This window comes from Vidua macroura, chromosome 17, assembly GCF_024509145.1.
Source record: "Vidua macroura isolate BioBank_ID:100142 chromosome 17, ASM2450914v1, whole genome shotgun sequence".
In the NCBI taxonomy this organism is placed as follows: domain Eukaryota; kingdom Metazoa; phylum Chordata; class Aves; order Passeriformes; family Viduidae; genus Vidua; species Vidua macroura.
The window spans coordinates 8,496,450-8,513,558 of record NC_071587.1 but is presented as its reverse complement, the minus strand read 5'-3'; the positions used below and the strand labels follow the sequence as shown (position 1 = coordinate 8,513,558).

General features: G+C 42.7%; 1 protein-coding gene and 1 non-coding gene across 5 annotated transcripts in view; both read right to left on the bottom strand.

Annotated features, from left to right (window-relative positions):
* The window catches only part of DNAJC5 (DnaJ heat shock protein family (Hsp40) member C5), a 30,843-nt gene extending 14,312 nt beyond the window's left edge, over positions 1 to 16,531 (bottom strand). The window contains exons 1-4 of one of the 4 annotated variants that reach the window (XM_053992890.1): positions 15,675 to 15,857; positions 14,783 to 14,878; positions 13,118 to 13,257; positions 1,732 to 1,799 (exon numbers count right to left, since the gene is read on the bottom strand). The gene's annotated coding sequence lies outside the window, so the exon portion shown is untranslated. Of the gene's footprint in view, positions 1 to 1,731; positions 1,800 to 8,526; positions 8,673 to 13,117; positions 13,258 to 14,782; positions 14,890 to 15,674; positions 15,858 to 16,449 lie in introns of those variants that run through there. The other 3 variants (XM_053992888.1, XM_053992889.1, XM_053992891.1) reach the window with 3 other exon arrangements.
* A 259-nt stretch (positions 16,532 to 16,790) lies between these two features.
* Positions 16,791 to 16,862, bottom strand: TRNAE-CUC (transfer RNA glutamic acid (anticodon CUC)). Its single transcript has one exon. It is a non-coding gene; the product is annotated as a tRNA-Glu (tRNA).
* Positions 16,863 to 17,109: the final 247 nt, after the last annotated feature.

Genomic DNA, 17,109 nt, shown 5'->3' with positions numbered 1-17,109 from the left:
ATACTCACAGAACATCCCAAATAATGTCTGCACTGAAAAGGGTGACAGCAGATCTGGTGGCCAGAAGCAGAGAAGGAGGAATTAAAGTCCATCTGATCTGCTGCAAGATGCTGCAAAGAATTTCAGTGGAAACTGGCAGTGAGGGGGACACATTTTTCCAAGAAAACATGCTGTGGCTGTCTGGCAGAATGGAGGGTGGAGGTACTGACACTGCTCACACAGACAGCAGGTGCTTGGGACAATACTGAACCACCACTGCTGGATCTAGGAAGAGCTACCTTGAAATAAAGGGATGGAAGGCTCGTTCCATGGACAATACCCACAATATGTGGGTGTCATTAGCCTCTGGAGGAAGACTATCAGCAGTTCCTCTCATCTCCCTCCAGGGCTGAAGCACTGAGTATTTATTCCAGAACAAACTGTAACACTCATTTCCCCTGTGTAAGTCACACAGGCACTGCTGTCCCTTGAATTTCCTTGCAGGAGGAAAGGCTGCTCCAGGAAGGAGTTGTGGCTGTTCAGCTCCACTGATCAAAATCAAAAGGGGCACAGGACACCAAACAAGGTTAGCTTTGAAGATCTCCAGCTGAAGCTGGAACAAGCTCCAGAATTCTAATTTTCTCAATGCCTGTATACTCATCAGTTTAAGTTCCTAAAAATTAAATAAAATAATGAAATCACTCCCTGAGTGGACATGCCAACACACAGATCTGTACACAGGTGCTGTCCACAGCATTACAGTCTACACACAGTGTGGGGAATCTGGTTGGAAACAGCTGTTCCAGAAAGTGAAATCCCACTGTAAAGGAGAAAATCCACCTCCTGCTGACACAGTGAATGATGCCCATTGGACACAGGATAATGTAAGGTTATTAACCTTAATGGATACTGTTTGCAAAAGAGTTGGGTTAAAACCAGCACACAACATCCTCCCAGTCTTCCAAAAAATCACCAGTAACACAGAGAACAGAGGAATCCCCAAAAGGGAAAGCAATGACAGACTCAGAGAAGTGCTGGGAGTGCTGGACAGGAGGAGGTTGCTGCTGTCCCAGCTCAGCCCAACCCTGCACATGTCTGTACCACAAACTATCAGGAATGCTGTCAAGCCCTCTACAATTACAGTTTTAAGAGCATATTAAAAGATTATTAAATGGTCCAGCTTGGAAATGATGTTTTGCCAGCTCTTACAAAAATAGTGTCTAATTGATACTTTATTATACGACTTTAGGAAGCACTTGAGTATTTTAGGAAAGATTTGGATTCCACAAAGAATTGCTGCTAAGTGGTAAAATATAATGCTGGTTAAAGCTAAGATTCCAGCTTTGCAAAGATTTCCAGTGCAGAAAATTAACTACAGGTGTTAATCTAAAATTGAATTATTCTATCCCAACCAGTATTTATCAGTAAAAGTCTAAATAGAAACACCAAGCCTGAAAGCACTTCAGTAAATATTGATTTGTCACAGAAAGGAAAAGGCACCACTGGCCTCCACATCCTGTCCATCTGTCTCAGAGTCACTTAGAGCTGTCCTGACAATCTGGTATTTTTCAAGGGAGAAAAAAAAAATTAAAGGGGAGACAAGAGAAGCATACACAAGATTGTGTCACCACAAAGGAGGTGTTTTAGCCTTGGCTTCCTGAGGTAGTAAGAGATTTTTGTAGGAAACTTTGTTTCCTCAGCAATATTTTGCATTTAAATGAGATACAAGAAATAATAAAATCCAGAACTCACCTGGTGTCTATTTTGAATATTCTAAGGTAAGTGATAGCAATCTTCACACACTTCTAAAAATGATTTTCCTAAAGACAAAACAAAAGCAAATTAGTTGTTCACCAATTCTGAAGTTGAAGATTCATTGATAAATTACCTTCACATTACTGGACATTAAAAACACAGAAGTGTTTTACAAATATTTGTACCACAAGTACAAAATAAGTCCCCACAACATAAATACTTGTCTTTAGAATTGATAAACTGTCAAAATAAATGACAAATATTTAAAAACATGGAGTCAAGGCCTCTATGGTTTGAACCAGAGCTTCAGTCTCTTTTCCCCAACTTTATCATGGGAAAGACACACACCTACCCAACTGCATGGAAACTCTAATAACCATTATCTGTTTAAGACTTTGGACTTTTTCAACTTAGGCCTTTGTGAATATATGTACTGAGAACACAGGAAGCATGTTTTTCAAGTCTTGGTAATCTGTTGTGCTGTTAGAGACTGTAAAGCAGCTTAGCCAACACAGCAGACCCCAAGCTCTGGCACCGGAGCAGCAGGCACAGCCTGCTCTGGGGAGCAGCACCATCTCCTCTTGCCAGGACAGATTTCCATCAAGAAACCACAGTGTCATCCAGTTTGGATTCCCTCATTCTGAAGCAGATGAAAAGCAGTCTCATTTTGGTGTACAAGGAGGGAGAAAACCTGAGATGACCCAGCAGCACACACTTGGTCTTTCAGCAGTCAAGGCTCCAGATCCATCATCCCATGGAAATAACAGAGCAAAGTGCAGCCTAGGAAATGCTACATGGTGCTACAGAAAAAATCAGGGAAACTCACTGCAACAGATTAAAATACCTTTCTGATTAAGCAGGTCCAGGACACATCTAACCCACATTACCAATCACAAAGTCATTTATGCATTAGATGACTGAACAATAAAACTCGTGAGCAGAACTTCAGAGCAGCTTTTACCTGGCAAATCATCACTTTATTGTCATACAAATCCTTTCAACAGCTTTCAGAAAACAAGCTCTGAATGCACTTGAGAAATAAACTCCTCATTGAATTAATAATTAGGCCTTTTATGGGCTGGAAGGTTCCAGCATGGCAAACAGAGATGTTGGGAATACACCCAGGCAGCTGCTGGCATTGCTGCCCACAGCAGTTGCTTGGTGCCATCTGTAAGAAGCTGCTTGATCCAGCAACACATCCCTAAGTGGGTATGAATGAACCAACCAACAACTCAATAATCAGCTTATTGTTAATGGATCTGTTTAGTTCCTTTGATAGGAACCAGCAAAGGACTTTTCCTGAATAATGATAGGCAGGGAGTTAAACTTTCCTTCTCAGAGCCTGTGCAATACTAGAGGGTGGACTAACTCCCCAGGGAAAAATGTCCTATTCTGTGAAGCTATAGAAGCTCCCAGGTTCTCCGCCCACAACTTTCTTCATTAAAAATAATCCACAACAAGAACATTATTTAAGCATTTACAGAAAGCTGCAGATTGTTAATGATGTTGGCAACCAGAATTATGGCTCCCTACCCAGAGGAAGACCACCTCTAATTGTGCCACTCATTCTGTTTCAGACAGCAAGCCCAGATCCAAGTATGCTGACAGTCAAACTATGTTCAATTTATGGAAATAATATGAGTAGAACAGGGGAAAAAAGCAAGGTCCAAATGTAATTTGGAGACAAATGTACTTTGAAAAAAATGAGCTATCCTGCTAAGGTCAGAACTGGGCATATAATGATGTAAATATCATACTATGATGTGTGGGTAGAAGGTTCAAATATAAGATCCTGGCCCAGGCCTCATCAAAACTCCATCAGCAGAAAAGTTAGTATTTTTTACAGCACTTATATATATATAATAACCAGCCATGAAGAGACTCCAAATACACAGTCAAGTGTCTTAATCTGCATGCAAGCAGCAGCATTTCCTTCAGTCTCACAGCTATGCCAATACCAAGTTTCATTAAGAGCAGGCAGCCTGATTTACAGCTGAAAATAACCAAACAAGACAAAAATAAATTCCCAAGGAAACTGCTTCTTGTAAAAATCAAAGTACATGAGAAACCCCTGCCAGGTACTTCGCATCCTCCCTTCCCCAGTGCATCCTCCCTGGCAGCACTGAGCCAGCCCAGCACCTCCCAGGGGTTTGCTCCCTCAGCTTCTGTTGCAACTGGCAATTCCAATTTAGTGATTCAGGAATGTTTTGATCTCCCCATCCAATCTCATTATTCAGCAGGCCAGATCCACTGACCCAGAGCTCTACATAATACCCGTCTTGTAATTACTTGTAAATATCTCCCCTCCTTATTACATGATATTCACAATCCAAACAAAAGCAGAGAAGATGAAAGGACAGATGCTGGAAAAGGAACAGAAGTGTTCAAAATCTACATCAGCATGATACCAGGTTCAACAACACACACGAGAAAGGAGGAAGTCTGGGGAGAGGAATATATAACTGCTGAAGAAATGAGTATGAAAATTAGAAGAAAAAAAAGATTAAAGAATGATGAAGATAAAAACAAGCAAAGCTACACGAATGCAAACTGAATTCAGTAACACATTAAAACTGTGGTAAATTTTGTAACATTGAGGAAGAAATTTGCTTGGGGATGTTGCATGGTCTTGCAACCATTTTGCTCACAGCAAAACCAGCTCTTCCAGCCTTATTTCTCCTGCAAAGTTGAATCCAGTTTATGTACTGTTGTATCTTCCCCATATACTGGAACCATAAATCTGCTCAGCACCCTTTCTTCCTCTAACCAAGAGACAGATACTGCCTTCTCCTTCCAGAAATCACACATGTTCTCAGGTCTACTGGACAAAAAGCATGTGTGTTTCTTGAGAACTCAAACCTCCACTGAGAGCTGCAGGAGAACCCTTTTTACTGAATAATTCTACTGACAGAATTGTCCCATCCTGCTCCATATGTTGTTACCAGAAAGGGGGAATTATCTTCAGCATACATGGCTTCATAATCCATCCCCACCATGTACAGGAGCTGTATCACAGTTAGGAAGCATTTAAAGAAATAAGGCTGCAAATAAGGTAAATAAAATAAATTAAATCAATGTACAAAATAGAAACTCCAAAGTCTTTATTTTCACATCCCTTCTTGCCTACATGACTTGCAAAATGAATCATTGCTGGAAAAACAATGTGAAACAGCTGAAGGGAAAGCAATCTGGCTAACAAGTGCCTACAGAAGACCACTACTATTTTAAAGCACTTTTCTTTGCCCTGTAGCTGTCTTTAAATAAATATTTTTAACCTATTAATCAGAGCACTAACATTTTATATTTCATTAAAGCATCCAAGAGTGTGTTTTGGCATTGCTTAAATTTTTTATATCACAGCACAAAAGCCTTTCAGCTGAATTTTGCTATTCAGTTTGTTACCTTATGAGAAAGATCATGTGAGAAATCTCATATCCATAAAAACATTCTGTTTTAACATATAAGTCCTGATGGAAAGCTGAATATCCAGGGAATTAATGTAAATGCATACATCTCCTGAAAAAAAAAAGAACTTTACTGTGTCCAAATCCAGCTGCCTTGGGAACAGAGGACAGGTCTCTGACACTGAAAGATTGTGACACTAAAAGCTTCATTAAATTCTCTTGAGTTCTTTAAAAGAATAGAAACACACAGCTTTAAAATAATTGAAATCTGGAGCAATACCATTTTTCTGCTAAATTCAAGTCCGAAATGCTGTAACATCCAGCACTGCTGACTGCAATAGAGGTTACACTGAAACTTGTGACAAACTTAACTACAGCGACACAGTGTTGTTTCTCTAATGAGCTTAGCAGATTAAAATGTAACCATTTAAGTCTGATTGACCAACCTGTTATAAAGACTTGTGACCTTTTCCCCTACACAAGAGTGAGACTCAAACCTACCAAAGAAAGTTTTCCATATTAGGGGAGAAAATATGAAGTATTGGATTTGCATTTTCTATCCTCTCTCCTCAATTAAAATAATTACTTTAAAAACCTGGGGGGTGGGGTTAGTGGATTCCCTACTTAGGATTTCATTGCTCCTATTTAATCTCTCAGCAATATTGAATTATTGTTTATGACATCACAGTATTTTATGTGCAGAGTGCAAGCATCACAAACTGCACATGGCTATAAAAAAACCACATCTGCTTACTCAGTTAGTTAAAAATCTCTGAAAAATCAGCAGATGTGTTTCCTTTGTTCATTATTACTCTTAATTTTTCCTCCCTATTAATAGTTTTTGAATCACTGTGACTACTCACTGCAAGTTCACTAGAACAAATCAGCCAACCCACAACATTCCCTGCTGTGATGAGTGATGCTGATGTCACTTTTCTGAAGAAATATCTTCAACTTCTTCAAAGACATAAAGCCCCATTTCTGCCAAGTGGGTTGTATAAACTACATTAATAAAAAACCTTATATTGTTAATGACTATATCGATATAGCCTAACCTTTAAAATATAAAAGAACTCTTGGAACAGATGGGTAAATGAGATTTACACTATTATGTCACACCTGTAGGTATGACAACTAAAGGCTTTTAAATAGGAAGAAAAAAAGAAGTCTATTGTCTTGTGTAAGAAAAGGTTGAGAAAATCACATCAGTTGTCAAAACATGAATCCCTTAACAGACTGTTACAGAAAGAGAATTTAAGGAGACAACGTTGATCCAAGCAGCCCCTTTTTTACTGCACAGGAGGCTTTTGCCTGGTCAAAAAGAATGAACAAAGTAAGGTTACAAAGAACAGCAAAAAAAGCCAAATCAGCAGTTTGAGACACAAAAGGAACACATCTTTCAAATTACAACTTGGTTGGCGAAGAGCAAGAAAAAGATTTATCCAAAATTAACTTGGAAGGGCAGGGGAAGGTGGTTCCTCTCTGTGCTCATGGACAGAAGTAAAAGATGGAAGGAAAATAAGTTTATTCCTATTTTCTTTTCCTACCAATTGTGAGGCAGATGAAAAGGTAAATGAAGGTTTGCCCATACACACCATTTAAATAATGTAAAAGTATAGCCTTACAATCTGCAAAACATATACCAAAATTATTTTACACCTGATTTGGTGTTAGAATTGCTTTGTCATCAAATAAACACTATAAACACTCCTGGCAGTTTCAATCATGAGCAGTTTTTGTTAAAGACTTTGAAATGAAGACTTTATTGTCTTCCTAAGCAAAAAGGAAGACGAGCTTATAGCAACAACTGAAGGCAATACTCGTATCTTCACCCTGATCTGAAAGGATCCACTCTGGTGCTTCCTTTTTCAGAAACTTCACCTATTTTCAGATTATTAATCTCTGCTCTTTAATGGTTGTCTCCCACCAAGCACACAAATCTTCTACTTAAGTTATGAATAAAAAGGCAGATTTATCAGAATTGAACAGCAGAACTTACAAAGATTTTATATTTTCCAGAAACAACCACGCAGCCAGCTCAGGAACAGAAAAACCAAAATGCCTTTATGTGATTACCAGGAACCCAACGTCACTGCCTCTGTCAGAGCCTATTTCACAGGATATTGGGTTTTATTCTAAAAATTAAGCTTATTTATTTAATAATACAGGCAGAAAGTAAACTTCCCCTCTCTCCCATTTACTTTTACCTCTTGTAGCCAATCAGGTCCTCCAGCCTAAGGTGAAGCATAATTATTCAAGCAGCACATGTATCCACTCAGTTAAGTTCCAAAGGCTTTGGTTCCAGAGATTATTTCTTCTTCAAAGTTAAAAAATTAAACATATCTAAAGATCCTCACTTCTCCTAATTGCTTAACTGGATTTCCCCAGTTTTTGTGGAGGGTGGGGAAGAGAGTATTTGATTATTTCACTTCCTCACAGAAACTGAGCAATTGGTGTTGTAAAAGGTATTTTAGGCTTGAAAAAAACAACAAAAAACCCAAATAAAAACAAAACAAATAAAACAACACCAGGAGTAAGGGGTGCTCTGATTAGAAGTGGGGCACAGGCTGTAGGTAAAACCCCTCTGATGACTGGGAGGGGTGAGTACAAACCCAAACAAACCAATACCCCCAGAGAGTATCTCCAGGATATAGAAATATATAGATATACATGTAATGGAAGACATTCTTCACTTCATGCCACAGATCTCTCCCCTCTGGGTGGTGTCAGGTGTTACAGAAAATGGTCTAAAAGCCACAATGAGATGAGTTTCATACCTGCCCCATCCAAATCCCCAGCACGTGGACATTCAGAAGCATGAAAGGGCTTAAAACCACAGAATTCCGCAATAAAATCTGAATTGACCAGCACAACTTGTATTACTCAAAACTTCTATTTGTTGTTTTGGTAGGAAAATACAATCAAATTCCTTTTGAAGGCTGGGTGATGCCAGAGGTGATGCCTTCACTGCAAATATTTGTGTTTCTTCTCAGGCAAATTAAACCAGAGCATATGTCAAGGGGCAAACACACAGTAAATCACAGAAGAAAGCACCTTGAGGTAGACAATACATTTATTCCCTAGTGATCCCAAATTTATCCCTATGAATACAATGCTAATGTCACAATATTCTTATAATATCCCCAGAATGACACCCAGTACACCCCCTGCATGATGGAGTCAGCTCTTTCAGCTACAAATACCCAAACAAATCACAGGGCTGGATTAAAACCAGCTTTAATTCAAAGTGGCATTCTTTTACAGGAGACAAACTCTTTGGTATTTTCTAACCATACAGTGTGGTTTCACCAACAAAAAGATTTATTTTATACTACTCCCCCACAAACCATAATGATATTTATTTCCCCTGTTCTCTCACTCTGCATACATTTAATCTGCAGACTGCCTGATGAAGGATGTCCTCAGTTCCACCACTCAGTCTAACAACAGTATTTCATGGCTGCTTAAAAAGAAAAAAAAAAAAAAAAAAAAAAGCCAGTCCATAATTTAGAAATAATAGGGCAATAAACAATGTATTTGTCCTACTGATTTTCCCACTAACTCACTGGTGATTTAATAAGCAAAGACACAGCTTGTATTTCAGACCACAGACTTAGGCTGAAATCCTGACACTTCAGGAAAAACCATGTCCAGACTTTATTTGTAATTGAGTTTTCTAACACTGTAATTGGGCAAGAATTAGAACACATGTAAATTTTATACACTAGGTTTTCAGACAGGAGTCACATTTCAGAGGGCTTAGAACCAAAAGGCCACTATTATACTGAGACATAATTTAATCACTTAATCCAAGGCCATTCCCAAGGCCTTTCAGTTTCAGCACAAAGAATAGAATTATCACATTTAGTCTTTTTTCCACCTAAATAACTGATAATGAAGTCAGAAAACCCTATGCATAGTTTTTGACTGATGTTTTTATTCCTCCCTCTGATTTTCATTAACACTGGAGCATGACAGATGTCTCCTCACTCTGCCTGTACCCCTGATGAGATGCCATCAGTACAATGTTAAACCAGGGTCATTCCTACATGTATTCCCCAAACCAAGGGTATGTCCTCCTGGAGATCCTTAACAAAAACAAAATTAGTTGTAAAATAGCACCTTCCCTCATTTAGAGTTATTTAAAAGTAACATTTCATACATCTACACATTTAAACAACCTGAAAACAGCAAGAAGAGTGAAATCACAGATACTTTTTAACAGCAAGAAGGACTCCCTGGCCTTTACATGGAAAACATCAAAAAAACAAGTCACAGGAAGAAATGTGGTTTTTAGATAAGCTGCAGGAAACCAGGGTAAGGAGCTGTGCATTACAGGACGAGCACAGAGATGCTGGGTTTTCATCATCCAGGATGTTGCACACAACGTATATTCCATGCCAGGCCCGATACCAAAGTCATGTTGGCTGCTGGCCCTGTTATCCAAAGCACTCAGGGAAACAGTAAGGTAGGCTTGGGAAATTACCCTGTGCACCTTCCAAACACCTTCTGATTAATTCTGACTGCCTGGTTTTCCCAAGTCAATTGTGAAGAGCAAATGCTGTGCCAATTTAGAAGTGCAACAAGAATGAAGTGAGAGAGTGTGGAAATCAGGAACTTTGTAGGAAAAGAAAAAGTGAGACTTCATTAAGGAAAATAAATATTTTCACTAGTTACTGTCCAGACAAAAACACTTCTATGGAACATGCATTTATTTTGCCCTGTGATAAAAATGGTCTGCTCCAAGCAAGAATATTATTTCCCAGCAATACCATGACAGCCTTCAGAAGAAGGACTGACTGACCAGTGATTTGCCAAACCAAACACCAAAATGATAAAATAAGTTTTCTAAAGAAAAGACATGCTTCAGACCCTATTTTTCCTTCACTATTCGGACCAGAAGAACTCCAAGATACACCTCAGAATTGTACATGTGGAGAACGCAGGGTCCTGTGCAACAGAGGTTGTTAGGCATCACATGGAAAATATTCCTCAAGTTCTCAAAGAACAGCAGCTCAGAATGAACATGGAACTTAAATCTATTCACTGCTCTGAACAGTAACTCAATCTGGCTTTTAAATTCAATTTAAAACAGGAATATTTCTGGTTATAGCTTCCCAGAAACAGGTCACCTCAGATTTCAGTGGATTTCGTGGTCCCTTCCTTCCTCCTCAAGAACAGCAGGTGAGGAGATGCCAGGGAGTGCTGGGAAGAGTGTAGGATCCAGGACCTCCAGCCAAGGTCCCACCAACCACTCCACTCCAAACCTCTTCCCCAGCTCACCGTACCCACCAAGGGCCCCTGCCCAAAATGCCACATGGATCAAGTCAGGTGAGGTCTATCAGATGAGTCCAATGTGTCAGATGAAAGCTGTCATCAGTCTGACCTGGAACTGCTTTGGGATAACTCCAGTCCCTGGTGGATGTGGACTGGAGCAGATCTGAAAAAAAAATACCAAACCCAGCACTGCTTCAGTTCCCTGTCCAGATGATTTCACAGGGAACCCATATGGCCTTTGTGAAAGCACATGAACACTTATTAATTTTATTCCCCTTCCACCTGCTTTTATCACAATGTCACATGTCTCCCAAAGGCACACTGCAGTCTGCTCATTCCCCTTCCTGTACTTCTAACTATCAGAAGCAAGAGCATCAGCTTCCAAGATGACCTTTGAACTACAGAGAAGAAAAATTAAGACATTACTTAAAATATTTTCAACAACAAACTCTTAATTGCTTACCCTCAGGAAACTCCGGAAGCAACCTGAAATTACAAATGTCTCATTTGGTGGGGCCTAGCCTTGGTAGAAGGAATTTCCTGCACCTGGCACATTCAAGATTATGGCAGATATTACCACTAGAAACTGCCCACAACATCTGGAATTTGGATCCCAAGTCCCTCTCATCTCCACAAGCAGCTTTAAACCTAATTATGTAAATGTCCACTTAGGGACATTCCAGTAAATGTTCCTAAATCCTCAAGACATGAGAAGCAGATATGTAAAGAAAATGCTCTGACAATTGACCCAGTCAAAGGCCTATATAAATAACACTGCACAGCAACAGAAAAACCTGCTAAGATATAAAATAAGTAATGGCAGATGGAATGGAAAAGAATATTTTCATTTGAAGTACAGCCAAAAAATTAAAGACATAAAAGGAGAAATGCAAAGAGAAGACCTCTGTGAGTTTCTGCTTTTTGCAACTGCATAATAGGTCACTGTAATGACATCAGAGAACTCTGGGCTTCTCCTGTCCCCACTGCAAAACATGAGCAATCTGTGCATTCACTTTTTCTACAGATTGTTCTTTAAAAGTCACAAAGGTTCCAGAATTCCTGACACCAAACACAACTTTAGTAAGACCCAGATGAAACCAAGGAAGGGCTGTGAAGTTCCCTGTGACCAAAGCAGAAGCAGGATGGTGTAAGTGCTCAGATATATAAATAAATATTCTCAGGGGGAAGAGGAAGCCCTGAAGGCAGGAGGGGAAAATGTGGGGTGCTGGTGGATCCCTGGTTTGTGCTTTTCTGTCACTGGTCTTAGATACTGCCTGTCATTGCAACCAGATCCACTGAACTGTTTACTTGCATCATTCCTTGGTCAGAAGCCATCACCACAAAAATACCAGTTAATGAATGCAGACTTATGTCAGAAAACAGAAAAAAAGGTTCCTTAGCGATGCTTTGTTAACAGGTAACCAAATGCCACCGGGTTTTTTGTTTCTTCAACCATTTGCCCAACAAAGTTTAGATGATGACACTGAAGTATATTTAAGAAAAAAAACAAACAAACAAACAAACAAATAAAGAGCCCCAATCTTTCATTGAGAAACTATTCTCATTTACAAACCCCTTGAGCAGATTATGGAAGAGGAGATGGCAGCTGCTAATTTAACTCGGGCCTAGAGGACTCGTTCTGTTTGCACCCCTGTGCACCACAAACCTTCAATTTTCTCTTTTCAATACTTGCACAAGAAGATGAGAAACTTGCACCCAGAGGAAAAAGGCACTTAAATTTTACTGAATTTGGCCCTACAACACACCGGCACTGAAAACACTTCACCATTAATGAAAGAGGCAGAAAAAGGCTTTAAAAAGGCACATTTCAGTGCAATGCAGATACAAGATAAGTGCAATTAGAGGAGTTGCCAGGACATAAGAAATTTTAACAAATGATAAAACAATCTTATTCATGTTCTCCCAATAAAAAAAACAATGTATCAACAATACATTAAAACCCCACAATTAATGTCACTAATTAGAATTAACTATTCTATGCAGAAAAAAATGCTAACCCTTTTTATTGGCTACCATCACTTTATTAAAAACATATAAGCAATCTTGATGCACCTTCTGGAACACAGGCCTTTCTATCAGTTTGCATGGCCTGAAATAAGAAGCAAAGTGCCTCTGAGGGTAAAACATGCACTTTCCAGCAACTGTGCTTTGTATTTTTTTATTGATTAAGACAATATTTCAACTGAGCTTCTAAGGAAATCCTAAGAGATCACAATATTCAAACTCCTTTCTTTCAAGACTGAAAGCAGCCACTGGTTAACCAACCATCATCACCACAGAGCATCAGTACAGCTTAATTCAAACTATTTCAATTATCAGAGCACCTGGAAAACAACCTCTTCAGGTGAAAAGAAACAGTGCAATCCTTCACATTGGTGATGTTCCTCATCCCTCCCTCTGGATTCTGCCATGACCCAACTGTCCCAAGGCCCAGGTGGCCACACCTGAGACAGGGGACAGGCTCACTGCAGGACTCTGTGCCATCTGCTGAGAAGGTGGGGGTCACCTCACAGAACCCCAGCGATCGCCAAGCAGCACACTCCTGCTCCTGGAAAACATCCTTTTCCTCAGGCCAGCAGAGAGCAACAGAAGATCCTCATCTTCCCAGGCAGAGGCAAACAGAGGACTCGCACAGCTCAAGAGCAAACTGTGAGGGAAATCAGTTAATGTATTAAAACTACCTTAAATTAATCCCTGTTTGTGGTTTGACAGAAGTGAAGTTGCCAGCAGATGCCAGTTTGCATGCTCTGGGGAGGTACTGGAGTGCTCAGTCTGGGTATAAGCTCTGCAGAAAAGTTCTGGCAACCCATTTCCAGACATACTGAAAAATATTTTGATCTGGTTATTAACATTAACAATACTTACAAAAAGATTACAAACTGGCAAACTGATAAAAGAGGGAAATATGGCAAACATCAGAGGCAGTTACAGCACTGTTGTTTTAAGTCAAGTGGTTGACAGAATAGACAGGATTTGCTGAAGGCCCTTCCATCCTTCAGTTGTACCTGCTTTCCCAGGGAGGATATTCTGCCAGCTGAATTCATAAATTCAAAAAATAGAGTCAGAACAGCAGGTTTTATATTTAACCTAAAATAAGATTTCTTAAGTAATCCAATTAGGTTTCCATTCACACTCCCTATCATACTGTTCAAAACAGACAAAAATCCTTCTTGAAGCTCACCATGAGAGGAACTACAATGAATAACAGCATCAGTGCTGATAACCACCACTTGCCAAACACAGAACCTGCGAGGGCAAGGGATCTCAACATCAATGCTTGTGCTGTCGGGCTCATGGAATCCCAGACTGCTTTGGTTTGGAAGAGACCTTGCAGATCATTTAGTTCCACTCCCCTGCCATGGGCCGGGACACCTTCCACAAGACCAAGCTGCTCCAATCCAGTCTGGCCTTGAACACTTCAGGGATGGAGCAGCCACCCCTTCTCTGGGCAACCTGTGCCAGGGCCTCTCCATCCTCACAGGGAAGAATTCTTCCCTAGCATCCAATTTAACCCTGTCCTCTATCAGTGAAGCCATTCTCCCTTGCCCTGTCACTCCAGGGGCTGGAGTCACTTAGGTACTGGAAGGGGCTCTAAGGTCTCCTTGGAGCCTTCTCTTCTCCAGGCTGTACAACCCCAACTCTCTCCACAGCAGAGTTGCTCCAGCCCTGGGAGCATCTTCATGCCCTCCTCTGGACTCCCTCCAGCATGAAAGTTCTTAAGTCATGCTCTGGTACTGCTCCATGTTTTCTAAAGTAGGAGGATCCAAACTCCCTCACTGACTCCATGGATGCCTTCACGTGGCACAGTGAGAAGCTTGTCCATACCCCAGCTGCATTCCAAGCCCCGTTCCCATCATCTGCTGCAAAACAAGCCTCTGGCAGGCTGCAATCATCCTGGGCAACTTCCCTGCTGCAGCCAGGTCAGCGATGGTGCCACCTCAGGCACAAACCAAATCAACTGCCTACAAGGCACTGCAAACTGGGACAGGCTACCAACAGAGCAGGAGGTGGATCCCTGGGCACTGGGAAAGACTGAAACAGTGTTTATACTTCCTGGGAATAAGCAACACGGACTATGGTCCACACTAGGAGACAAACCATGCTACAAAACATTACTTTTTTCAGGCACTCACTGATAAAATATGGTTAAATATAGCATAAAGCCACTCTGGGAAGGAAGGGAATCTTCCACTTGAGCCTCCAGCCTGCAATTTATCAATGCAATACATCCAAAATTTAGGAGGAACGTGACCATGTTGCAGCATCTCCCCTTTCATTTAAATGCTGCAGACAATTCCTAAGACAAAATAAATGAGGGAGGGAGAGAAGTATTTATTTATGCTTACAAAAAGCTGTTTGGCTGAAAATCCCATCTCCAAAGCCTGAGTTCTCCACAAAGCAGATTCTGCACTGCCAGCAACATGACGAATTTCTCCAAAGCCCTTAGAGCATGGCGAGAAAACCACAGGAAGCTGCTCAATAAAAATAAACTTCTTTTCATCTTACACTCTATATATTAATGTCAATTTCTCTTCCACTCCAGCTTCTGTTTCCCTTCTTTTCCCCCTCCCAGGGTATAGCATACTTGATTTATTAGAGATAATTCATTAAAGCAAATTAATTTGGCATCTATTTCTCAGGATCCCTTATTCAGATTAGGATTCTATCATATTCTATCAAAAGCAAACAAAAATGCAAACACTGACCCTAAAGCAACCTGAAACCAACAGACGCCTGAGAAGCTGAAAACGCCTCTAATGAAATTGCAGTCAAAAGAATAAATTCCACTTCAAGGAGGCTGCTACAATTCAAGAATTTAAATAGGTCCAATCCTGACGCATTTCCAAAGAAAATCCTTGCAGCTCTGCATACTTTGGAGAGCTTAATTTACCCAGAGAAATGGGTGAACCACCACTGCTCAGCCACTGGGTGACTGCGGCCTGCAAGTTTCTGCTTCAAAAGCAGCAAACTAACACAGTATTTAAGCACACACACAGCATTTCCCTTTCCTGATGATAAGCTGGCACAAGGCAAACATCAGCAAGGAGAATTAGATTATTTCACACCGGGCTGAGATGTACCAAATTTGTGCCCTTTTTTTTAAGCCTTACCGCAGCACAGACAGCTCAACAGCGATGTCTCACAGTGCACAAAAATTAACACCCCTGAATGAAAACAAACCTAGAAAAGATACAACCCTTTGGCTTTCCCTCTTATGTCAGAGAGGATGGCCTTCACCTTGCTCCCCGGGGAGCGCCGGCTCCATCAGTGCCCACTCTCCACTAATAAACTCAAGGCTTTGTCACTGGTGTGGAACAGGCAGGTATTGATACAGCACAAAAGCAGGAGCGAGGCGCTATCAGGGAATCCGCTGTCTCCGTTCGGTCCAGTTGCATTCCGTATCTCCAGAATTACCTGACTGGAATTCTTAATTTGAGAGCCAGAAGACACTGCACGAATAAACAGAAATACGCTGCCTTTGCAAGTTTCACGTTATAAAGGCTGGATTTGCTTCCCGCCGCTGGTACGTCATTCATTAAGCACCTCATCAGCCGAGCGGCTACTGATTATTTCGATAAAAATTAAGCAGGATAATGTAAGGAAAGGGAAGGGAAAATCAGCCCGGCTTCTGGAGCGAGCCAGAGTGATTCACGGCTCCCACACACAGAGATGACTTTCATTTGGAATTCACCTTCCCAGGCCTTTTGTTCGGGGTTCTTCCCCCCCTGCTCCGAGGAGTGGGGGGGGGGGGGGCCCCGCACCGGCACCGGGGACCAGGGCGGGGGGCTCCCGGGCCGGGGGGGTTCCTGGGGCGGGGATGCTCGGCGGGCGATGCCGCCGGGTAGGGAGATGTCGGCGGGCAGGAAGATACCGGCGGGCACATCCCACCTTTCCCCGGTCCTTCCGTCTCGCCTCGCCGCGCCCCCCCCCGCCACCGCCACCGCCACCGCCACCGCCACCGCCACCAGCTCCATCTTGGCCTCCGCCCGCGGCCCGGCCCCGCCGCGCTCACCTGCGGCCCGCGGGCGGGCGGGCGGGGGCCGCACAGCCCCGGGCGGGCGGGGGCGGCCCCGCGGGGCGGGGGCGGCTCCTCGGGGCCTCGCGCGGGGCCCGGTCGCGGCGGCGCGCGCGCTCCGTCCTCAGCGCCGGTGCCGCCGCCGCCGCCAGACACCGACCGGGACCCGGCCACGGGAGGGGGCGGCGCCGGCGCACTGCGCATGCGCGTCCCCGACACGCAGCGCCCCCGCCGCGCGCCCGCCGCAGCGCCGTGAGCGCGCGGGGGGATCCCGACGGGAACGGAGGGGGCGGGGAAGGAAAGGGGAAAAGCGGGAGAGAGCGCGGCAAAAAGAAAGCTTCCCTGACCGGGAATCGAACCCGGGCCGCGGCGGTGAGAGCGCCGAATCCTAACCACTAGACCACCAGGGAGCGATACTGGGATGGTGCACTCGTGGTATTTCACGCACTCCTTCTGCGACCAGCCAAGCACAGTGACCCGAGATCCCAGGAGCCGGTGACTGTGGCCCAGGGACCGGGATCTGCAGTGGGGTTGGCGGCTGCGGCGCAAGGATCAGCGAGCTCGGGGGCTGCAGCCCACAGGAGCTGGTGACCGTGGCACAGGGAGCGCTGGATCCGGGACGCGGGGGACAGACGTACGGCGGCTGCAGGGACAGTG